At 40.1% G+C, this 22,982-nt stretch overlaps 2 protein-coding genes across 5 annotated transcripts in view; both read left to right on the top strand.

The window, feature by feature from the left end:
* Positions 1 to 22,982, top strand: part of tmem53 (transmembrane protein 53) — a 153,097-nt gene that overhangs the window by 82,826 nt on the left and 47,289 nt on the right. The gene's annotated exons all lie outside the window — the stretch shown is intronic.
* Positions 12,996 to 22,982, top strand: part of rnf220a (ring finger protein 220a) — a 135,195-nt gene continuing 125,208 nt past the window's right edge. For 2 of the 4 annotated variants that reach the window (XM_072440986.1, XM_072440987.1), the window contains exon 1: positions 12,996 to 13,153. The gene's annotated coding sequence lies outside the window, so the exon portion shown is untranslated. The remainder of the gene's footprint in view (positions 13,154 to 22,982) is intronic. The other 2 variants (XM_072440988.1, XM_072440989.1) reach the window with 1 other exon arrangement.

The raw sequence follows: 22,982 nt of genomic DNA on the forward strand, positions 1-22,982 counted from the left end.
AGCTCTAAAATGTGTTTGTTGGACTTGCACTAATCTGGTCATCTTTTACTGGTGACTTAACCATTATTACAGCCAATTCACTTACACTACTATTACTTCTTGTATGTTACTTTTGATATGGTGAAGATGTAGTGAAAGTTTCAAAGTGAAATGCAAAGATTTATCGGCACCATTAAACATATGGTTAAATGTGTGTGGCTCTAACAATACAAGAACAAAATGTGACAAGGACAAATGTTTTAAAACGGATGGACCTGCATCAATCTTTTCCTCAGATCAATTTCCCAAAGGCCAGGGGAACGTAGATGAAGCTGGAATGGGGTTAATCTGTAGAAATTATCCTGTTATTAATAATAATTTATCAGATATTTGAATGCTGGGAAAGATGGACTATAGCACTAATGAAAAGTGAAGGGAAAGTCTGTCTCACTACACGCTAAAACCTTCACTCTGATTGTTTTAAGTGAGGTATAGATTCAGTCCATGGGTCCATTGATGAAATGTTCAGTACCATGCCAATGCACTGGATTCAAATATATTACATGACAGGGCCGTAGCCAAGGGGGGTTCGGGGGGTTCGAACGAACCGCCCATTTGGGCCGAAAAGGTCCGTCTTGAGGGACCACAGATATTAGCCCGCACCGGTGCGTTTTGAAACATGGTCGGCTTTAGGACCGCGCAGCATGAAAACTAAGTGACGTAAACGGCTGGCGTCGACGTCAAAGAGGAAGAACGAACGAGAGGAATTATGCTGTTTTGGAGTAGTTTTGGAGAGTTTTAGTATTTCAAGTATTTCATTGTCAGTAATAATAGCAAAATGAGGGGCACACTTCGTGTTGATCAAGTATAGTCCTGGTTTAGACCTGCTTTAGTCCTGGTTTAGTCCTGGGTTAGGCCTGGTTTAGTCCTGGTTTAGTCCTTGTTTAGACCTGGTTTAGTCCTGGTTTAGACCTGGGTTGGACCTGGTTTAGTCCTGGTTTAGACCTGGGTTGGACCTGGATTAGTCCTGGTTTAGACCTGGTTTAGTCCTGGTTTAGACCTGGGTTGGACCTGGTTTAGACCTGGTTTAGTCCTGGTTTAGACCTGGGTTGGACCTGGTTTAGACCTGGTTTAGTCCTGGTTTAGACCTGGGTTGGACCTGGTTTAGACCTGGTTTAGTCCTGGTTTAGACCTGGGTTGGACCTGGTTTAGACCTGGTTTAGTCCTGGTTTAGACCTGGGTTGGACCTGGTTTAGACCTGGTTTAGTCCTGGTTTAGACCTGGGTTGGACCTGGTTTAGACCTGGTTTAGTCCTGGTTTAGACCTGGGTTGGACCTGGTTTAGACCTGGGTTGGACCTGGTTTAGACCTGGTTTAGTCCTGGTTTAGACCTGGGTTGGACCTGGTTTAGACCTGGGTTGGACCTGGTTTAGAGTTCCTTCTGAACATCACTCACATGGAAGTGCAAGGCCTGTGATGTGGCTCTCTGTGTCATTTTGGACAGAAACTCTTTTGAGAAGTAGCACAAATAGAAAAACGCCTGAGGATTTACCTACTTTTTATTGTAAATAGTGGTTTATTGCTTACATATATCACAAGAATACTTGTATATGTTCATATTTGCACCTTGTGGTTCAGTTTGAACCTTTTTAAACGCTTGGTTGAGCATGTTTGAGGGTTTTACAATGAAAAAAACATATTTTTTCTAGACGGACTTTGTGTTTTCTGTGTGTGTTTAGGTCCAGTTATGTTGAAATAGTATGTCAAAGTGAAAAACTAACTAACTGATCATATAGGTGAGGTTGTGCTGAAAAAAAAGATGCCCAATATTGGTCTGGTAAACATTTCTTAATGTAGTAGACCTCTATCCCAACCTATACATCCTTCTGCAGCTGGCCTGCACACTGCCAGTCACATCTTGTGAGTGTGAGCGCAGCAACAGCACCATACGCAGGCTCAACATTTACTTGAGGGCCTCCATGGGCAAGGAGCGTCTCTCAGCGATGGCCTTGTTGCATATACACTACTCCTTCCAGTTTGACCTTGAGCATGTGGTGAACTTGTTCGCATGGAAACACCCCAGGAGACTGGAGCTGGAAGAGTCCTTGCTCAGACCAGAACAGAAGTAAAGTGTTGGATGATCCGTGATGATCTGGCTACGGCCCTGCATGACCACATAATCTCGATGAACAAAACAAATCTACAGAGGCACACGTTTTATTGGAATATCTTGCGTTATTTGGCCATTTATATATTTTTTACTACTTGTTCTTTTTCCTCATGTCTAACAAAAATAAAACTACAATTGTCTTTACATTTTTCCTACTGAAATGTAGTAATGTATACAATTAGTTCAATACATTTAGGTTCAATCAAAGGCCCTGTAAATCAAGCCCCTGTAATGTTATTGGTTGATATTCAATCCGTACTTTTCTTCATTAAGTAATTAAGCATGCTCACACAATTACACTATTAATATTGTATTGAATGTGTTTTGTTTGTATGAATATGTAATCTAGCTTTAAACACAACAGGTTTCATTAAGAGCCCAAAAAGCTGACTTCAATTCAAACACCTTTACAGGCAATGAAGGCTAATTAGTTCTTTTCAACAGATGTGGGGAAACCATTTGTCCAAGACACGCACACAACGGGAGAATATTCATGTCTGCACCCCCGCCCCTCTTCTACAAACACTTAGGAGCTAATTATTGTTATTAACATCATGCTTGAGATGCCGGCACAAGGACGTGTCAGCACTGTGCGGCGTCGCCACACAAGTTAACTAAAACGTCCTCAGATCACCTTGAGAAATCAAAATATTTGCACCACACTGACTGACGCAATTTCACTACGAGTAATTGCTTTTTACAAAACATATACACGAATATTGATTTAGCCATACACTGCGCCATTTCCATTATAGGGGATGCTGATGTTATTTTGCCATTATTAGTATTATGATGCTGTATTATGGATTATACAATGAGTTCATTCCTATTCAATATGAATGCCATAAATGTATGTAGAGATCAATATGCACTGAATGAACTTATTGCTTGTCAATAAGGAGCATCATAAAAAGTAGATTATTCCTCTATTGATAAATCTAAATAGCAATCTATTACCAAATGAATCAATGAATTCATGCATTCAAAGTAATTTGAATTTTCAGAGTATCTGCTGTGACCATTAAACTTAGAAAAATGGCATTCAAGTTTTAATGTTGTCTTGAAATGTTTGTCACTGTGTGTTGAATCAGAAATTGTGGAGTTTTAAGGCCTGTTTCATATTTACACACAAACAAATCTGCCAGTAGACAGTAAACAATGTGTATTTGGTTTTATCTGTTAGAAAATTCAGAGCTGCAGTTTCTGTGTTTTTACTGCAAATTTAACATAGACATGAAACCGTTTTACAAAATAAAACAACTGTCATGAATATGTGTTTTGGTCTTGATTCAATTTTTATAAAGTATGTAGTTTGGCCTACTGGACTTTTCCGTTGTAGGACAGCATTGTGCAGTCTACATACGGCATACAGTATATGATGACAGCTATTGTATGTAAGAACTGAAGACCTCGATTAGAAATATAATTTAGAAAATAAAAAAACCAAAACATTGGAAAAAAGGCTTTCTCTGGAGTTTCACTTGGCCAGTATCTTATCTGCACCTATTTACATTCAACAGTGAGAAGATTTGAAACGTAACATGGACAAATAGATATTTGCTCATTGTTCCAAACACAAGAGGCCCCAGAATCCATCCCTGTGGAGTTCAGTTTAGACCTAGAGCAAATTGAAAAAAACAGACCACCAGCACAAATAGGGACATCCAGCCATAAAACAGCACAGTCGTCATAATACAAAAAAACAGAGCAATAAATAAATTTGACACATTCTTCTATATTGCAGCTTTACATCTTTTATGTCTATTTTGCAAATCTCCAAAACAACAATTCCAACGATATCCATTTAAATTTTGATTTTTGATTCATCTCCCTCTAATTAAGTTGGAAAGCAGAGTCAAATCCAAACCTGGAGATTCAGGTAAAACAACACAATGTTGTGGTGATGTTAAACATGATTTAGTTGTATCTGAATAACTTTACACACTACATTGTCCTTTGTTTGCACCGGGCTGTAACTCTTGACCAGTGGGTATTCTTGTCTCTCTTGCACAGACAGACTAAATGAACTGTTGCACTTGTCTCTAATGCATCTGTCACATGGGGCGAGCCCTCCCAGTCCTCTCTCTCGCTCTGACAGCTGCTCTGCTGCTCACTGGGCCTAAATGAATTGAGATTTCTTCTGGCCACTTGAATTTGTCACTTGACTTCTTCGCTGTAATCTTCCCTCTTTAGAGTCTGCATCACCAACCTGCAAACGCTCATGCTGTTCTCAGACAAAGACACACTTACAAATCATATCATATTGTATCTCAACACGCTACACACCGCCATATAATCTCTGGTCGCTACTGTAAAGAAACTTTCTGTGCTGCACTAAATTTTGATTTTCCAGGATTAATGACCATCTCTGCCCTTTCCATCAATATATCAAAAGTATATAGTATATCAGTGTATTTATTAACAATTAACATATTTCCACTGTGAGACAAATAAAAATTACCTTAACTTTGTTTTATAAATAGAACTACATGTAATGCATTTATAGTCAACAAGGTGTTTGTACATTCTTACCAATACTCAGTCCCTGATTACACAAATGATACACATCTTCTACGTCTATGATATTCAGTATAATGTCATAAACACACAATTTTACTTGGCATTCTGGGAGATTGGACATCATTGATGAAAAACAGTTCAGTCTTCATCTTTACCGTGTGTCTGAGTCCAATCACTTCATATCTCTATCAAAGCACTCCAGAGGAATATGGCACAATAATATTCAGCATAAAATCAATGGGCTGTTTAACAGGCAGGAAGTGGGAGCAATGGGTAATTGCAGAGAGCGGCCCACAAATCAGCCGTCCTTGTTATCCCATTTGACGGACCATTAAACGTTCGCAAGAATAAACATTATTTTTAGCTTAAATACTAGCCTTGGTATGATGTAGTGGAGAGGATGAAATCATTCATATGAACGATGGACCGTTTATCCCGTCAAACTGAAATGTGTTCAAACTGACAGCTGACACCTGCATCTCCAGCTCGCTCACGCTGTAATTAACTGAAAACATTTCTTACTTTTCTATTGGAACTTTGTAAACAAAATATGTGAGCTCAAAAGTTTTCCCAATAATGCTTGTTTTGTCTTGTGTCAGTGCCAACCCCTGGAAAAATATTGAGAGTTGCTTACAGAAAAGCAATGGATGTAAAACCAAATTATTAGGAGAATCACTTTGACAGAGGTAGACAGGAGAAAATATCTGGTCTGATTGAGGACTTCATGTCAAGGGCACTTCTTATTCTCCATGGATTTACAGCTACAGGAGTGTTTAAATGATTATTATGGGCAGAGGCTTTTCCACCTGCACCAGTGGTTATGTGGACTATGAAATGGGCTGGTTTTACTGGGGAAGGACTGAGGTGACTTTACTATCAACATCTAACTGACTGTTCTTTGTCTTTCTGTCACACTAGGAACTGAATAGCATATTTAAAACACCAGCTATTCACAACCCGTAATGAACAAAAGAACAAATAATTATAATACTGTAATATATGAACCAGAAATACAATGTTTAGGTACTGGCGTGGAATCTTTAAAATTGTGAGATAGCAATGCAATGTCTTGGCAGAGACCAATGTAGAAAATTAAGATCATGTGACTCAATAAAAGCAGCATTTCCCCCCCAAACAGAATATGTATACATTTTAGCCCAAATTTGGCTACTTTTGCAGGTTTTGTGTTTTTTTTTTGTAATAGTTACACCTTTCTTTGTTCCCTGTGCTTCTCAAAAACCTTCCCCCTTCCCTGTGCATTGCCCATTTTACTTTTTTTTGTTTTTATCCATCGCCCTTGATAAATGTAACCTTGTCAGTAATTAACTTTATCTGTTCTTTAATTACACTTACATGTGCTGCGATGCATCTCTGCCTCTCAACATGTCCCTGGCGCGGTTTTGCCCCCGACGCTGTACTTTTCAAAGCTATTTTAAGACAATGTGTGATTATCTGTGACATTGGTTGACATGTGCCTCAAGGCTGTCTCTCTCTTCAGTGGCTCGCCTGCTCCGTCTCTGCTTCCCTCTCTCTGTCTTTCTGTCGCTCTCTAATCAAAAAGCCTAACCGCGCAGACAGCTCACAGCAAATAACAAGTCTTTGCCCCGTGGTTGTTTGAAGATGACGGGGAGAGGAAACGCACTCTGATCGCTCACACATGCAGGGAAATACTTAAACGTGTGGCTTCTATATGGGTTTAACAAAGAATTGTAGTTTTTACATGGACTCTTTGTGTTGCAAGTTTGTTTTAAAAATTGGCACCATGTAACTTTTCTGGCGTAGGGTCCACCACCTGCTTGTTTCCATGGAGATGTTATTGCCTTGTCTGGACTGCTCTGTAGTATTGCATTAAGAACATATTTAGTCTTTATTCTATTAATAATGCTTTTGTTGCACAAAACACCATGGAAAAAATAAAAATATGTTCTAATTGGGGTTGCCGCTCCATAGATCTGACCTGTAACTTCTGCTTGTCTTCAGTGAGATAGACAGTAATAATAATACTAATATATAACGCTTGTATAGCATCATTACACTTTCAGTTCAGGACAGACAAAAACACAGATGTAAAAAGTAGATGCAGTTATTTGTAAAAAGCCTTCAGGGCTTAATGCCGTGCTGTGGAACATTCTTGGCAAAGCAATAGCATGTTCTCACACTCTCCTCCAGAAATGTTACATAATCCACCTTTAATGCCACAACATAATATATTTGTTTAAAATACATGATGTATGATTGTGTTCCGTACGTTCTTTCTGCCAAAGAAAATATGCATATTCTGTATTTCAGTATTGAAAAACGTTTATTTTTCTTACAGATGCTTTTCAAGCCACATTCCTCAACATTTATCAAGGCTTGGTAATGCCACATAAATGGCCAAATGGAGCCCTGGTCTCCCCCATGACGGGTTCACAAGTACAATCTTTCTTCTTCATTGACTCTTAACTGCCCTGGGAAATACAAGAAGAAGCACAGCTTCCAGCCCCTTTCCACCCGCACCAATCACACAAACGCATTCATTAGTAATAGGCAAAGTGGATAAGGTATGTTGCCTTGTCCTGGATCAAACTGTCAAGCTTCAGGTTTAATTGTAAATGCTTTACCACTGAGGTAGTGGTTTGTGATCAAGCCCCCAAGCAAACTAACCCTTTGAATTAGGCATAGATTTAATGGTTCCAATATTTCAAAATACACTATCAGTCAAAAGATGGGACATGTCGTTACAAGTAGTTGTTGAGCAATGGAATATGTTATGAATATTCTTCTTTGACTATTTACTAAAGCCACAAATTCAAATAATACAAATAATTGGTGGTAAAGATGGAATTGTGGTTGGATTTAAAGGCGGTATGGACGATTTTTCGGCGATTTGAGAACGCAGGCGGAAGTGCGCATGCCACTTCCCCGTGTGGACTGATACAACACACACGTGCGTTTGTTTATTAGCGCAACGGAGCGCATCGCATCTCTCGTCTCCCGTAGATTTCTGTCCACTTCTGCGTCAGCTTGAACTGTCTTTCTCCATCTTCATTTTGCCCCGTACACTGAGGGAACTATATTATGATAGATCCATGCGCTTAGGCACGCGGAAACGTGGGGACGAGCCTGACGCGGCTGCAGGTGAGCGGTAGGTGCGTTTTATGATTGATACGTGGCAGGACAAATGATTTATCCACGCCACAAGGAAATATGATAAAAAATTTGCTGAAAAAAATTGTCCATACCACCTTTAAGAATACAATTGGACTGTAGGATAAAAAATATAACCTCTTGAGTGAGCCATGACCAGGACATGCTCCACATTTATTTCCAGTTTCAAAGGCAAACAGTGAAGAATTGATGAAATTACCCGTGTACCTTCTCTCAAATGTTAGCCATGTATCATAGCCAGAACAAATCCACATAATTACATAATTAATCAGATCATGTATGTTTCCTCCCTCTCGTCTCATTTTTCCTTCTTTTGTACAAGAGTGAAATGCATGTAATCACTTGTTCTGTAATGTAATCTGATCAGGCCCATGTAATTCTTCATTTTCCAACAGCTCCCTGGAGCAACAAATGTGAGCAGCGCAGATGACTGGGAGTGTGTGTGTGTGTGTGTCATCTGTTCGGGGCTCCATCAGTGGTTAACCGCTCGGCTCCTGGTAGAAGACAATATTGGTCTTCCTCTCCATCTATCCATTCATGCACCTGCGATCTCTGCTCCGCCGGGATTCTCAACATGTGGTACTTCAAAAACTTGTAGTTCAATCTTCTCAATATTCTACAGCTTCTTTCACTTTATGTTCATTAATTTGGGTTAAATCCTGTTAAATCCTGGTTGAATATGATTTAGTCTATGATTTTGTATGTTGTGTTCTTGGTTTAGTCCACATTTAGTCCTGGTGTAGTCCTTAAATCTGGGGTATCCAACTTTATTCTTGAATAAAATAGTATATTGAAATAGCAGCACTTTGTGACTACGGTAAATCAAACTGTGCGTTGTCTATATCAAGTAACAAAGTATTTTAGCTTTTTCTAGCCCGGAAGTAAGTAAGCGCTAGTACTTCCTCCATTTGTGGTTTGAAAATCAAGTATCCCAGATTTAGTTTAATCTTGGGTAATTTTAGATTAAATTGTTTTTTAAATATTGTAGTTATTGTATATTTAACCATTGTTTAACCCTCTTGGTAAAATTCTACTAGTCGGCCTATAGCTTTAGTGCTTATTTTCCCTCTAGCTTATGTTTGGCTGCACACTTCCTGTTCCTATTTCTTTGTAACCCTGCTTAGTCCTGGGTTAGCCCTGTTCACGGCGCAATTAAATGAAGCCAAATATTTTCTATGATGGCATTTGGTGTGAATCCATCCTCCCAGATTGCATCCCCTCGTGTCACCCTCCTTTGACTTGCACCCTCTGTTCCTTCTCCTCCCTCTCGTCCCGCGCTGGAGACACCAAACATCAGGTCCCATCTATCTGTGTGTACGTCAGCAATTAGAGCATCGCAGTAGCCAAATGCCAGCCATGTCCCCAAGCTACACACACATATACACACACACACACACACGCACACACACACACACACACACACACACGCACACTCAAGGGCTGACAAAACAGAGGGGACAAATCACAGTGTAATTTATAATCCCGCTGTGCTAAAATCTCATTATATTACATATGGATTTGGCGGCATGCATGAATGGGAAGTCGCTGCTATAAATTCCGGCGCTCGTAAATTATTAAAGGAACGATAGGAATGACCAGCGCCTGTCCGGATTAGCTCTAAATCACTCTCAATCTGTTTGTTTAAGGAATTAGATCCCACGACGTGACAAGAACTGCTCTTTTTGGCGTCTTGGAAGGAAAAGGTATATGACGAAAATTCTGCAGAACAAAATGGTCACACACTTGATGCACCAACATTTCTAGTGGTTGACTAAGTGTTTCATTAGGATTAAAAGTATTTAAATGGACCACAGCAGAAAGAAGAAGGCTTTTAGCGAGTTATCTTGAGATTTGGGAGTAAAATGTAAGTTTAATCTGCCTTTTTACAGATAAACATACGCTGTTTATTGGTGGGTTTCTGTATAAATATGTGTAATTGTGTGAACTCCTGTGATCTCATGGCCTTGTCACAGATGCGCGGTCTGATCATCAAGTTACTTCTCAGTTTTTGTTATATCTAGAATGTGTCTTTTGTCGACCAAGAATGTCTTTATTTTACTACAACTATACTTTTTATTAACATACATACGTACATTCATTTAATTTACACTTGGTCCCGAAGTTAGACAAACAGAACAGCACATCGGACAATGTACAAATAGAAATAAGCACATATTTTCAACAGAACATATAAGATTTTAGTTCAAATGAAGTGTTGAACGTTGATTGTTGTGTATTTTAGACATGTGGAGTCGCCCGTGCTATAATTAATCAGTTGGCTGTATCATTTCTTTTCCATAACACATGTCAGAAATGTACTTATTGTTTTTCTTATGCAACCACGGGGTAATATTTCAGGAGCGAGATCAAAGTTAGAGTGCGTTGTGAGTGCAACCTCAGGGCCTGCAGTGCAAACAGCCCAAATATCTTTTCCACAGCATTGCACATTCTGTTTCCCAAAGATCAGTAATCAGATTTTTAATGCGCACCCAAAAACTCCACCGGCACACGGAATAAAAATGATGTGGTTATGCAATAAGGATTTTTTTCAACAAGATAGGATGACACATTGTATACCTAAGGGGCATTGGTTTTCATAGTTTCATAGTTGTGTGTAGCCAAGTGTCAGTGGATCTCCAGCACAGAAGGTTAAAGGTTAGAGCAGGTCTTGGCCTCCTTTAACAGTTGGCTCTTAATTATCACTGCCATGTTCAGTTGCAGCAAAACTATGTCAGAATATCATCACAATTCCTTAAAGTAACTGACAGTTGTTTTTTTTTACATGTAAATAGAGCTAAAACTTTGAATTCAAATATAAACTGTTAAGGTACATGCCTAAAACTCAATTACAATTACAAGTTCTGCTGCCAAATGTGTTAAGTTAAAGCATACAAATACTACTTCACCTACTTGTTACTATTTAAGGAATTTTAGTCAGACTTTTATACAAAATTGTTGTCATTTAACAATTTAAAGCTGAATTTGTTGTTGGTTTGAACACAGTCTGCATATTCTCTGAGCTCTGGCTAATCATTTGATGCAGATGCAGTGCTTTTTTGTGTGTTTGTCGGTGTAAAAAGGCACAGAGACAGAGGTGAGACAGCCATGGATTTGAACGAATGTGACTTGTGACAAATGTGACTTGTAATTACAGTTACATGGCTTATACTCAACCTCAAGTACAGGTTTAAACAAAACAATACAATTACACCAATAATTCCTCTCAATAATGGGAGGAATTGTAATTACTTCCCACACCTGGATTCCTTTACTACTTGATGAGGAGACCAAAGGGTTGCTGAAGCCTGCACTGTAAAACAGGTGCCATCAAAGTCATCTAAAAAAGTCAATATGCTCTCAAAAAGCATTTATAAACATCAGGGGGTAGGACTAAAGGCTGCCATTATACTTTGAATGGGAGGGGTCAAATACATGGATGGTCTTCTTCCTCAGGCAGCCCATTGACAGCAAACTGAGCCCATTAGCAAGACAACACTGCACTAATGGCTCAGCTACTGCAGCTACAGAGCCTTATGTCCACACAGACCACACACACTCACACTGTTCCCACACTATTGTGTGGGAACAGTGTATATTGTGTACTATACTCAAACTGTAAGAGAAGTGCATCAAAGTATATCTAGAGGCACTTGTTTCTTGGATAAACTGTCTTTCAGTAGTTTGGTTGTTTTTCGGATCCAGAACCATTGCTTTACAAATCTGCAAATGGAAAAAGGAAATTTGGCCTTTTGATTGTACAAATATTGACATTTGTGTTGTTTATATATTCACGGTTAAATACGTGTGCAATGAAATGTTATAACAAATTGAAGGTTTAAGATTATTCAAAAATGCAATTCAATTCAATGAAAGCAGTTCCCCCAGTGGCCAGCAGGGGGTGTTAGCTCGTTTAGCACAATAGACGGGGCTTTGACTGTCGCAGCGCTTCAGACACAGACACAAGGGACGTGCATTTGTACTGGTCCTTGTGTTGTATTGTTTCTAATAGAATTCAATGAAAACCTAATGTCTTGATTATAAATGTGTGAAAGACGAACTGAATTGACTTCACATAAAATATTTAAGTGAGTTAAAGTTAGCCTGGAGGAATAAGGCTGAGATTTGTCTTCTATGGCATCAAGGGTAATAGTCATTTGTAGAAGCGCATCTTAGTTGTAAATGGATTGTCTTCCACGTCGTTGTTTTTGAGTTATGCTCGGTTCCTTGTCGCAAACATCTGCATGAAGTGAACTTCCTTCAGTCAGTAAGTGTAGGGCGCACTTTATAAGGCAGTGTGGTGTAGTCCACCTCTTTTTGTGGGGAGGTGGACTTCATTGGCACAAGACTCTCCAGCGGCTGAGAGCGAGGGAGCGGCGTGGGAGTGAGAGAGGGAGAGAGAGAGATAGAGAGAGAGAGAGAGAGAGAGAGGGAGGGTGAGGGAGAGAGAGAGGGAGAGAGAGGAGGGGATAATTCATTCACTTTGCGCACAAAGCAGTGGAGATCACCCAAGGGAGAATAGGCTGGGGCTCGATGTAACGGAGTCAGAAATAAACCCCAAAGACCATGTCACATTGTACTATCAAAATCATCTCTTTGGATAAAAGTCTTTGCGAGTTTTTAAATGCAATGAAGTCTTCAGAGTAATATTTCTGACACTATTCTTGAAATAATGTCTGTCTGCGGGAGAAATCCTCACAGTCCAAAAAGTTTACATATACAGCACGTGTTCAGGCGTTAGACCAGGTCTCAGAGTGTGCGGACTGAGCAAACTTTGAGACGTGTTTCAAATGCAGTTCATCCTGTCGTTTTGAGCGCGGGTCCCGTGCGTTTCTGCCCCGCGCGCCCGGTCCGCTGTGAAGGGTGCCGAGCGCTGCGCGGCAGCACTGCGCCTCACTCGGAGCGCGCGCGCGCCGGACCCTGGACACCCCTCCCACCCTGCCCGTCCCCCCCTCCTCCACGTCCTCCCCCCACGCGCTCAGCCTCAGCTTCACACACGTTGCTGTTGAGCAGACCCCCACCCCTCCCTCACACCGCGCTGTGGCAGCCCATCGTCTCCGAGCCCCGTGCGCTCCCCTCGCGGCTCCGCTCCTCCTCTGACCGCCCTTCTCTGTGTGGCAGCGGGGAATTGCACTGCTACACCGCGCGTACGCGATAGTTGTTTCTGCTGAAAGTACTGCACTTGTGCCTCTTGTTCTCAAGTCTCTGTGGCTGAGAGTGACCCGTTATCCGCAGGCAGCTGTCCGCTCTCGGCAGCCAAAGTTTGCGCTCGTGAGGATAAAATAGGAAGCCGGAAACAGGAGTCGTCAGCAGGAGACGCGGATTGCCCCTCGGCGCGGTGAGTGCCACTTTCTCGCAGACTTTAGGTCTTGTTTGGTTTCGTGCTCGGGATCTCACGAGAGTTTATGTCGTTACTTTCAAAGACGGCGAGCGCGACGGAAAACTTTGTGAGCTCTTCTCCACGCGTGAAGCTTCACTTAGACAGGTCTTTGCACCGCGCGTCTCCTTCACTTTGTTATTGCGCTGCAACTCGGTCCAAATTAACTTTAACATCACGCCAACGTTTGTGCGTGTCAAACCCAAGACAAACTTAATAACTGCTTTATTTTAAAATGTGTGGTTAGAGTTATTGTCATTGATTATGACAACAAGCCTGAAAGGTTTTCTGAAATCATATATAATAAAGCTTTCTTCAAAATTAGTGATTCCTTTTACACTAATACAAAAAAAATTACATTACATAGAGAAAATAACGTTTTAATCTCTTTCTCATCAGCATCATCTCTGCTGGTCTGTGGGCCCGACGCTTTGAGGTGTATCAAAGTGCACTTTTGGAAGGAAAAGAACTCTCCTTGTACGCGTTTCCTCTGAATAGGGAGGTTTTTTAGTTGCACATTGATTTACACCGGGCCAACATTTCAATTGCATATTAAGGCTATAATTAGTTCCCCAATGATGAACATATTTAACAGTATACATAGAAAAAGGGTGCGTAAAACCTAACGTGGCACCAATGCCATTTGTTATCCAAGAAAGTCCTCCTCGCTTTTATCCATCGCGTCGAATAAATTATTCTATTATGGTAAAGGTTGTGTGCGCGCGTGTGTCTCAGCATGATGATGACACTAGCGCGCGCGCACACAGCACCGGGCCCACACACAGTCGGGGGGAACACCTGTTAACTCGGGGACCACTGTCATTTGCATCCCAGCAGAAGCACGAGCGCCGGCCCACGGTTGGTCCCGGGGGCCTGCTGCCTGCCTCGTGCCCGAACAGCGCGAGCCAAAACGCGGCTTCCAGAGTGACAGACCTCGCTCTCCCACTGTCGGGTTTTGAATTATCCAGCGTGACCTGATGGGTTATTTAGAGACGGACACGCGCGTAACACATTTTTATTGTAGTATTTAATTTTAAACAATTTATTCACTTTGAAAAAAAAGAAAGAAAAAAAAAGCCTTATAATTATTTCCTCTTATATTTCAATGCGCGTAATGCAAAACAACGCAAAACACTTTTCATTTATAGTTTGATTCAATATTCGATGATGGATTTTAACCAGAAGTCACCGAGTCACTGGGAAGAGAAAGTTTTCTGCTGCACAAAGCCGTAGCATTTACACCAAATATTTGAAGAAAGTGAGAACATGTTCCAGACTTCACCGCGCCGCTTATAAATTGCATATAAAACGCTCTTTTAGAGGAAGGTGCGTCTGATGCGGGTCATTGAACGCAGTGAATTATAGTTCCTTTTAAAAATCAGAAAGTTGCCTTATGAACGCAGTGATCCCAGCATGATGGATCTTTTCACATTGATTTTATTGACGGCCAGATCAGACGGAACAGTTTTTCTAACGAGCGTCAAGCCTTTTTATTTTCCAACCAAACACATTAGTGAGCAATAATTATCCTTTGAGCGTGGAAAACGAGCACACAGAGAGGCGTAACTGACACATATTTTGTAACACTCTAAAACAACTCCATATGCGTGTTGAAAAATGCTTTGTGGTGCTGCTGATGCGTTAAACGTTCTCGGAGGATTAGAATAAAAATGTTTAGCACTAATTACATGAATTAGGCGTGTCATTTCAACAGTGAGCTCACATCGAAATATCACCAAGTAGAAAGAGGACTAATTGAATTTAGATCGTGTCATACAAAAGGGTCATTCTTTTGGCATTTTCGATTACAAAAAAATTGAGTATTAAAATATTTTTGGCGTATAGCATTTTCCATGTTTGAAATGTCGTGAAACAAGGCCTAATTTCTTAATCTTAAAGAATTGATAAACAAACGTTTTTTTTGTTTTTTCAGACTCATATTTTTTTTTATTGTAATTGTGATAAAAATGTGGGACCGCTTATTTTTTTTTTTTTTTTTTTTTTTTTTAACCCGTTCAGTTTTTGATTGAATGATTACTTGTATTGCATTCAGACTCGAACGCGCACTCCAGCTCATTCTTTTAGTTATTTAGTATTCTAAATGGGCCTATATTTGTGTTGTCACATTACGCATTAATTGCTACTTAAATAATATGATTTGAAAACAGTGGTTAACATTTTGATTTAAAAGGCTATAAACATTTATTTTGAATTTAAGAAAAAACAAATCCTATTTAATATGTGCACTGTCCCTGTGGGCCCAAAGCAGCAAATTGTACATTTTAAAAATGAGTAAAAAAGCGTTGAGGTTGGTGTAAAAGTAGCAAAAGATGATTCATTTGTCACGCTTCCCATTATGCTCGCCTTTTCTTTCCCTCTCTCAGCAGTCAGCTGTTATTGCTCACCATTGATCTGAGTCTTTGCTCGTTTTTGTGAACACAAATTAATGTCCGTTTTGCGCCTCTGACTGCGCAGGATCGATTTTGTGCGTGGATAGTTCATGCTAATTGTAATATGAAAAACGACACACTGTTAAAAGAAATAAAGGCAACGTCTGCCTAATTAATTATGTCATTTTTTCCCGAGTTTTTATGAACGTAACTCATGCGAAGTTCATGCCTAAAAAGGAAGGAAAAAAATGTGTAAAAAAAAAGTAATCATAACGGTGAAAGAAATAGGCCTCGTTGCTGCACTGGTCTCATTTTTTCAACAGTTTAAATCATTCCCATCTGTCGTCTGTTGTCTTTATTTATTCCATAATTGTTGAAAAAGTGTTGTATTAAAAGTGCATTGTTTACTATTTAATATTTGCCTGTTCTACTTGCTTACTTGCCTCGCTTTTAAAGATCCAAAAAAAAGTCCCCAGTCTTTATTGAGACCGTCTTTCCTCCTCTGAACAACCCCCCTGCGCCTATGAATGTATAATTTTGTTGCACTAATAAACACCACTTACGCACATTACGCATGCGGTTAATTGAAAAGAACTTGGGGCCGATAAAAGGCGGTTTTTACGCGGAGGGAGTGACGCGGTCTGCTTTTCCTTGAAAACTTTGACTTGCTGTTCAATCACAGCAATTAAGTGCCTGAAAAGCCGGATGCAATCATATTTTTAATGGATGGATATTGTTGCGCCGCCGCGTCTTTACTTCTCGGGCTGTTTTCGTCTGGAAATTGCTGCCTGTCCGCCACAAAAGGACACGTTTGATTGATCTGTCCAATATGTTTGCGCGCAACTTTTCACACGTCGTTACTTTGAGTCCAAGCACATTATTTATGAGTAGGTGCGTTTTTGGAAAATTCAATATTTCTTTGCTTTGTCTTGAAAATTATTCTTAAAATAGACGTTTTTTTTTTTATAGAAATCGTTTGGGCCTACACATTTTTTCATCCATTCATATTAAATCTTAAAATGTCTTCTATTGCTTATAGCTTTACTTGTCCTAATTATCTGCTTTAGATGTCATTACTGGTACTGTCCTGCCACGATGTTGTTCAAAAATATAAAACAAACGTGGAAAAATCATCACAAACTTCAAGCCCATTCCTCTATCTACGCTCGCCATCCGACATGTTCTTTTTATCGATGGCAGGAAAGAGGAGTAGCTCACGTCCAGTCATTTTCTATTGGAAGGAAATCACTCCATGGAAATCAGTGCAGCAGTGTTTAATGGTTTGATTGCATTGGAGCAGGCAGCCCCTGGTAATACTGTTAAACTCGGCAACAAGAGAAAGTCCGAGAATTAGACTAATGGCTGTAGTGCGGGCCAGACTTGTGTCGAATGTCCAATACTTTCTATACTCTGCATATTGTTTCTCTCTCTCCTCATCCCCCCGTCTCATCATGGCTCTCTCAGGTTTCCTCTCATTCGTCAATTACACCATAAGCCGGATCATCAAACTCCCTCCTGCTTGGAAAATAAGCTAATCTTCACCCCCCTCCCCTTCCACGTATCTATGTGTCTGTGCCCCCCTCCGCACATGACACCGCTAGTGCATTTGCGTGTATCGATTGCACACTGTATCTCTGTAGCCGACTTATCATTTTTCTAAATACAGTCAGTCAGGCATCAAGGAAAGGTGACTTGTAATTGCTGCTTTGGTTATTCGTCCAGTTTAAAATGAAGAAAGCCTTGTTCTTGACTATACGTCTTGCCTACAATTCTTACATAGTTATGTTTCCTTGTTTCTTGATCAACAACTTCACAGATTTGCGCATACATTATTGTTAATATTGCTTTTGCTCATGTCTGCCTCTGAATTGGCATTTGATTTGCATACTAATCTGGCTAAAATTTGCAGTTGCTATATTTATCCAAGTTTGGGACTGAGTTTAAAAGCGCTTTATAACTCTGTAAACCTAAAATTATTACATATTTGTAAAGTAATGGGATGGAGAGTCAAAAGAGTAATTAAGAATTCAATTTGAATAATCCGACTGCATTTATCTTCACATGAACTAGATTTGATTTACCTTTGCCCAAGTCCGTCTTCAACCGATAACAACATCAGTGTCTGAAAGTGTCCTTAAGCCAAAACTTGATTGCCTCTGTGCGTCCGCCTCTGACCTTTGACCTATCAATAAAAATTAACAAACCATTTCCCTAAAGGCATATCGATGGCCGCTATTAAAAATCGAACAACTTTTGCTTTTCACGGTGCCAATTGGACAGTAACGGAGTGTCTTTTCTCGTGCCCAGGAAGTGCTTCAGGCTTCAACGTGCGAATAAGTAAAACGACACTGAAACCCAAACATTGTCTCTTTTTGGGGGACGCGTTCAAGTCATTGTTGTTTTTTTAACGAAGTCTGTAATAATAACACAGCAAATCATTACGAACTTTACAGCAGAGGATTAACGGAGCGGTTCACTTTGAGGGCTGCCTACCTGGCTTCAGCTCTGCCTGTTAAACTTGGTCTAATTGGCTTGTGCTCGCTGTGCTGCTTGTAGAACAAACCAGCCACCCAGCCGCCTGTCTGCCTGCCAGCCATCCAGATTAGTGAGTGCTGTAGCAATAAAGAGTCATAGAAGCGCGGCCTTGCCAATGCCCCCCTCCGCTATCCCCCCGGCGCCCCCGCATACAATACTTTACACTGTATCAAACTTGTGTCACCTGTCACTCAAGGCCGACATCCGGGTGTCATCTGTCAGAATGATCAGGTTTTTGGGAAAAGTAGTCGGCAGAACGAAAATGCGAACAGAGCTGTAAAAAACATGTCAGCGATGTTTTTAGTGATGGGTAATCAAAGGGCCTGAAATGAATTGTACTAAGACCTTATAGGGGTGTACCATTTAGTCCATAACCAAGGAACTAAGGAATAAGCAAGTAATATTAAGATAAAAAGAAATCTATTGTGTTGGCTTGTTCATAGTAGTGCCAAGACATGGAGTAATGTCTTGGTTCAGCTCCATTTAAGCCAACAGAAATTTATAGAAAGGAGGGTTTGGTTTAGCAGTGGCCCCTAAAATACACTTTGGTACAGTAATCTATGAGCAGTGGAATTGTGTGCTTTTCCCATTTAGCCCTCTCTACAGCAGGAATTAGCCGGCCCCGTGAACCAGGGCCTGCCTCTAACAGCACAAATAGAAATCCTGCCACAGGTCAAGCCATATTTCCACTGTGAGTTTGACGGTTGGCGGCAACGCAGGCTATGAAATCACACATTAAGTAAATACTTTCTGAAGGAGTTTGACAGAAGAGTGAAAAGATGCAGTTAAAATGAAATGCAAGTTTATGGTTTTGAAGTGACAGAAATCTGACGTTTGTGCCAGGGGCTGTTGTTAGTGATGCGATTTTATTGCATTTAATGTGTGCATCTGTTTTTATTGAATATACTTTCATATTTCACTATGATGCATGCATTGCAGTGACAGATGGAGGCTGAATCAAATATCGTGATTACAAATTCTATTTCAGAGAAAAGAGACAAACACATAAATAAATTATATCTTGGAATTTCTATTAAATCTAGAGCTAACAAAATAAGATTGTTGCAGCTTTGCGCTGAAAAAGACAAGGACAGATCATATGGGTGTGGGGGAAAGTGGGAGATAAATGGCGGTGATTTGTATGCACAAGGACATTTGAGCTGTGCCTTATGGCCAGACATGAATGAGTAGATTTCAATAGTATTGACCGTTTCTTTGGACATCAGCAAACATACACAGAGATGCAGCGGCCATAGTTGTGCACAAACAGCCGGCACTCTGTCTGGAATACAGAGTGAGAGGCCCAATGGGAGCCAATACTCCTGCAGCCTCTTCAACTAAAGGGCTGTTCAAGTTAAAAATCCTCTTTGCTATTGTTGCTTAGCTCAGAGCTCTTATTTGCTTGTTCCACTGCTTGCCAACACATTATACACTGTTGTAGCAGTAATTCAAGTTAAACGTTAGAGGCCATACATCTGAGTTTTAAGAGTTACAATTATAAAACCAGCCAAGTATTATGGCAACCACATTTTAGTATATGCACTAGTGAAACAGTCTTCAATGAGTTAATGTCCTGACTTTAAATCCTACTTCAAAATCTTTTAGTTCAGGAGTAAAATGTTCTGTTGAGCCAAGGAACCTTTATCTCACAATAGTAAAACACGTTCTAATCCAAAATTTTTGTCACATCTCACTAAAGCGTTTGCAGCTACCTGATATATTTCACTGAGGGCATCTTTTCCCCGAGGATGGGCTGCATGACTGTCAGGCCCGTCTCGTAATAAAACGTACAACTGCTACTTTCACGCTTGTCAACAATCTGTAAATATATCCACAGACCGGGATGCTGCGGTTTTGATGGCTTTTTTTCTTTGTCTCCATTAAGACTGAAGGGAAAAACTTGAGCTGCGACACTTTCCGACAATTTAGCCCTTCTCTCTCGCTCTCTAGTCACGGACCGAGAGGCATTTTTATAACTAAAATTGAATTCCTCTTCATTCTACGGCAGACATGGTTGAAAACCTGACGTGACAAGTGCAGTATAGGCTGAAAAAGCAGTTGGCCGCGAAGCAGTCATGTAAAAACCGCATTCATTCAAACAAAGACTAACAAAGAGCTAGCTAATAAATATATTTTCAGCACTGTTTATATATTTGCATTCACCCTAGCGCACACTTAAATAGTTATAATACTTGACTCTACAGTGTCACTTATTGGACAAACCGAAACGTCCCACTATCCCTGAAAAAATCCCGAAAATGCAGAGTAGCCTAACAAATAAATTACAATGTGTTATTTAAAACTAATAGTAATGTTTATAGCCACAGTTATGACATGAGTGGCTCTCCTCATATTCCCGGAGTGGACATTTCCTTTAGAATGATGTTATCGTACATCGTTGTTGACATCGCAATTTGGCCGGCTGCTGTAGCATTGTCAGTGAGAGTGCAGATTTGACATGAAACGGTCCTCGTCGGTGTTGGTGTTTAATATGGCTCTGACAGCTGTATCATTCTTGCACAGTGTAATCAAATTATGACAGAATGGTAAATGTTCCCCCATGACATTTTCTATTATAAAATGCATATAGCCGGTGTCAGACAATGTGTGGGTGGCAAATAGGATTGTAAGTGGCACCGAGTGACATTAGGCGGACGCCCGTGAGATGTAATTGCGCTTGTATATTGATGATATGCATAGGTGTGTGTCATCTAGCATTATGATCATTGTCGAAGAGGAGAAGTCAAGACGCAGAGCCCGGACAGGTTTGTTTTAGAGCTTTCACATTGTCTTCATAAGCAAACTTTGTTGTTTATCTTGTCTGAGAGAAAGACACGCACAGCCAAAGGTTTGAGTAATAGACAAAGAAAAAAGAAGTTGGATCAGTTATATTAGCTTCCCAGTTTTATTTTTGTGCACTGTGACGTTTCAGGCATCAGACCATGGCGGAAACATCGCTGTGTAGATGTCTCTAACGTAGCTGCGCAGTTTTCTTTTCTAGTTACAAATGAGGTTTTGTCGTCACTGGTTTGCAAGGCAATTAAACTGATTGTTCAGATTTGATATTCATAAATATAGCTGTAAAATGTAAGCATTAAATATTACGTATTTAAGTATTCTTGCCAATAAACAAAATCTGTAATCTTTAGGAAACTTAAACATTTCAGGGCAGGTTTTAAATGGAACCAAAAAGGGCCAAAAAGTGCATTTACAATTTTGGCATGTATTTTGTTCACTGTTTTGGACTAGATTATTTTACATCAATGAGGAGGCAAAAAACAAAACAAAACAAAAAAAAGGACAAATCACACCGGTGCAGCAAAAAAAGACTTAAAAAAGTAGAAATGATAAACTAAATGCTTCACAACAAGTTAAACCAGGCCGTTGCGTATAACTGTCTCCCTGTGCGCTGATCTAAAGGCGTGCCCTCTCTGCTGGAGTGAATATCCGGTGTCCTGTTATTGGATTGGCTGCTTCCTGACGCTGCGGCCCTCTCGACTCGCGTTCCTCAGGCCTGTGCGGTAATGATAATAAAATTGAAATATCCCTGTACTTATCAGTGTATTACCTCGCTATCAACACTGCAGACATACTCAGACTTTAGAGGTTACACAGGAGAAACGGAGACACAGCGTGAATATTGAGAGGAAGGACAAGAAGGTGAGGGGAGAGTGACTAAGAGACTTACCATCATGAAAAAAGTTGTCTTTTCAGAATAAGACATGGAATTTTAAGTTGGACCACAAAAATTGGGAATGTTTTCAAAATGTTATTTACGAAACATCTGAAAAGGGTTCAAAGGTTCAAATATGAGAATAAGTTAAACCAACACATCTGATGGAAAATTTACTATTGATTTATTTATTATATTTTACATTAGGGCTGCAACTATCAATTATTTTTCACGTTTTATTTTTTTATTTTTAACTGTATAAAAGAAGAAGAAAAAAATGCAGACTGAAGGCTTCTAGAATATTAACAAATATTGTGGAATCTTTTTATTTTTTGCCATTTTTTTGTCATATAACATCTTTTGGCACGCGTCATAGAGTATATAGTCAAGAAAAGAATGAACCGTCAGTCACAATTACTCTAATTAATCGTTGCAGCCTTAATTTACACATTATTACTATATTTACCACATTGTTTGGTAGGCATGGCTGACTTCAAGGTGCTATTTCCCAGGATGCATTGTGGTGAGTTGGTCGTGTGAAGGTAATGGAAGAGGGGCGAAGAGTGGTATGTAACTTGACTCTGTGGCATCTGCCCAGACCAAAGTCATGTTAGCATCAACCTCTCCTCAATGCGCCGCACTGGCCCGCTGCACATTTGTGGTATTGTAAAACATCTCAAGTCCCTGCTCCTCTATGCAGTTGCCGGTGTGTGTGTGTGTGTGTGTTTATGTGTGTGAAAAGCAGGGTGGGTGCTGTGGGTGCCAAGGCTCAGATCAGGTTTGGAAATTGATTTGAATGAGTGTTGTGGACAGCTGATAGCTATAAAAGATTTTCTCCTTTCATTTCCCAGGGAGTTTCTACTTTGATGTTGCCTCCTGGTCAAAGCAGATCTCATTCTTCATTTGATCCTGCGAGATTGTAGCAGCAAAGATATGTATGACAGTAGTTTTATGCCAGATTTAACCATGTTAGATTCCACCAAGGTCGACTTCGACTTTGTCCTGTTTTAGTCCTCGTTTAGAGCTAGTTTGATCCTGTTATCGTGTCATGGGGACCTGCTTCGCCTATTGGGAGACAAATCATGTCCCAATCATGTAAATCCATTGTATTTCGAACAAGAACATGGTTTAATGTTCTGAAATGGGTTAAAATAGATTAAAGTTAGGTTCAGGCTAAGGTTTGGCAAGTAGT

This window comes from Eucyclogobius newberryi, unplaced genomic scaffold (genome assembly GCF_026437365.1).
Source record: "Eucyclogobius newberryi isolate DKJ021-1_F unplaced genomic scaffold, fEucNew1.0.hap1 SCAF_12, whole genome shotgun sequence".
Taxonomy (NCBI): Eukaryota; Metazoa; Chordata; class Actinopteri; order Gobiiformes; family Gobiidae; genus Eucyclogobius; species Eucyclogobius newberryi.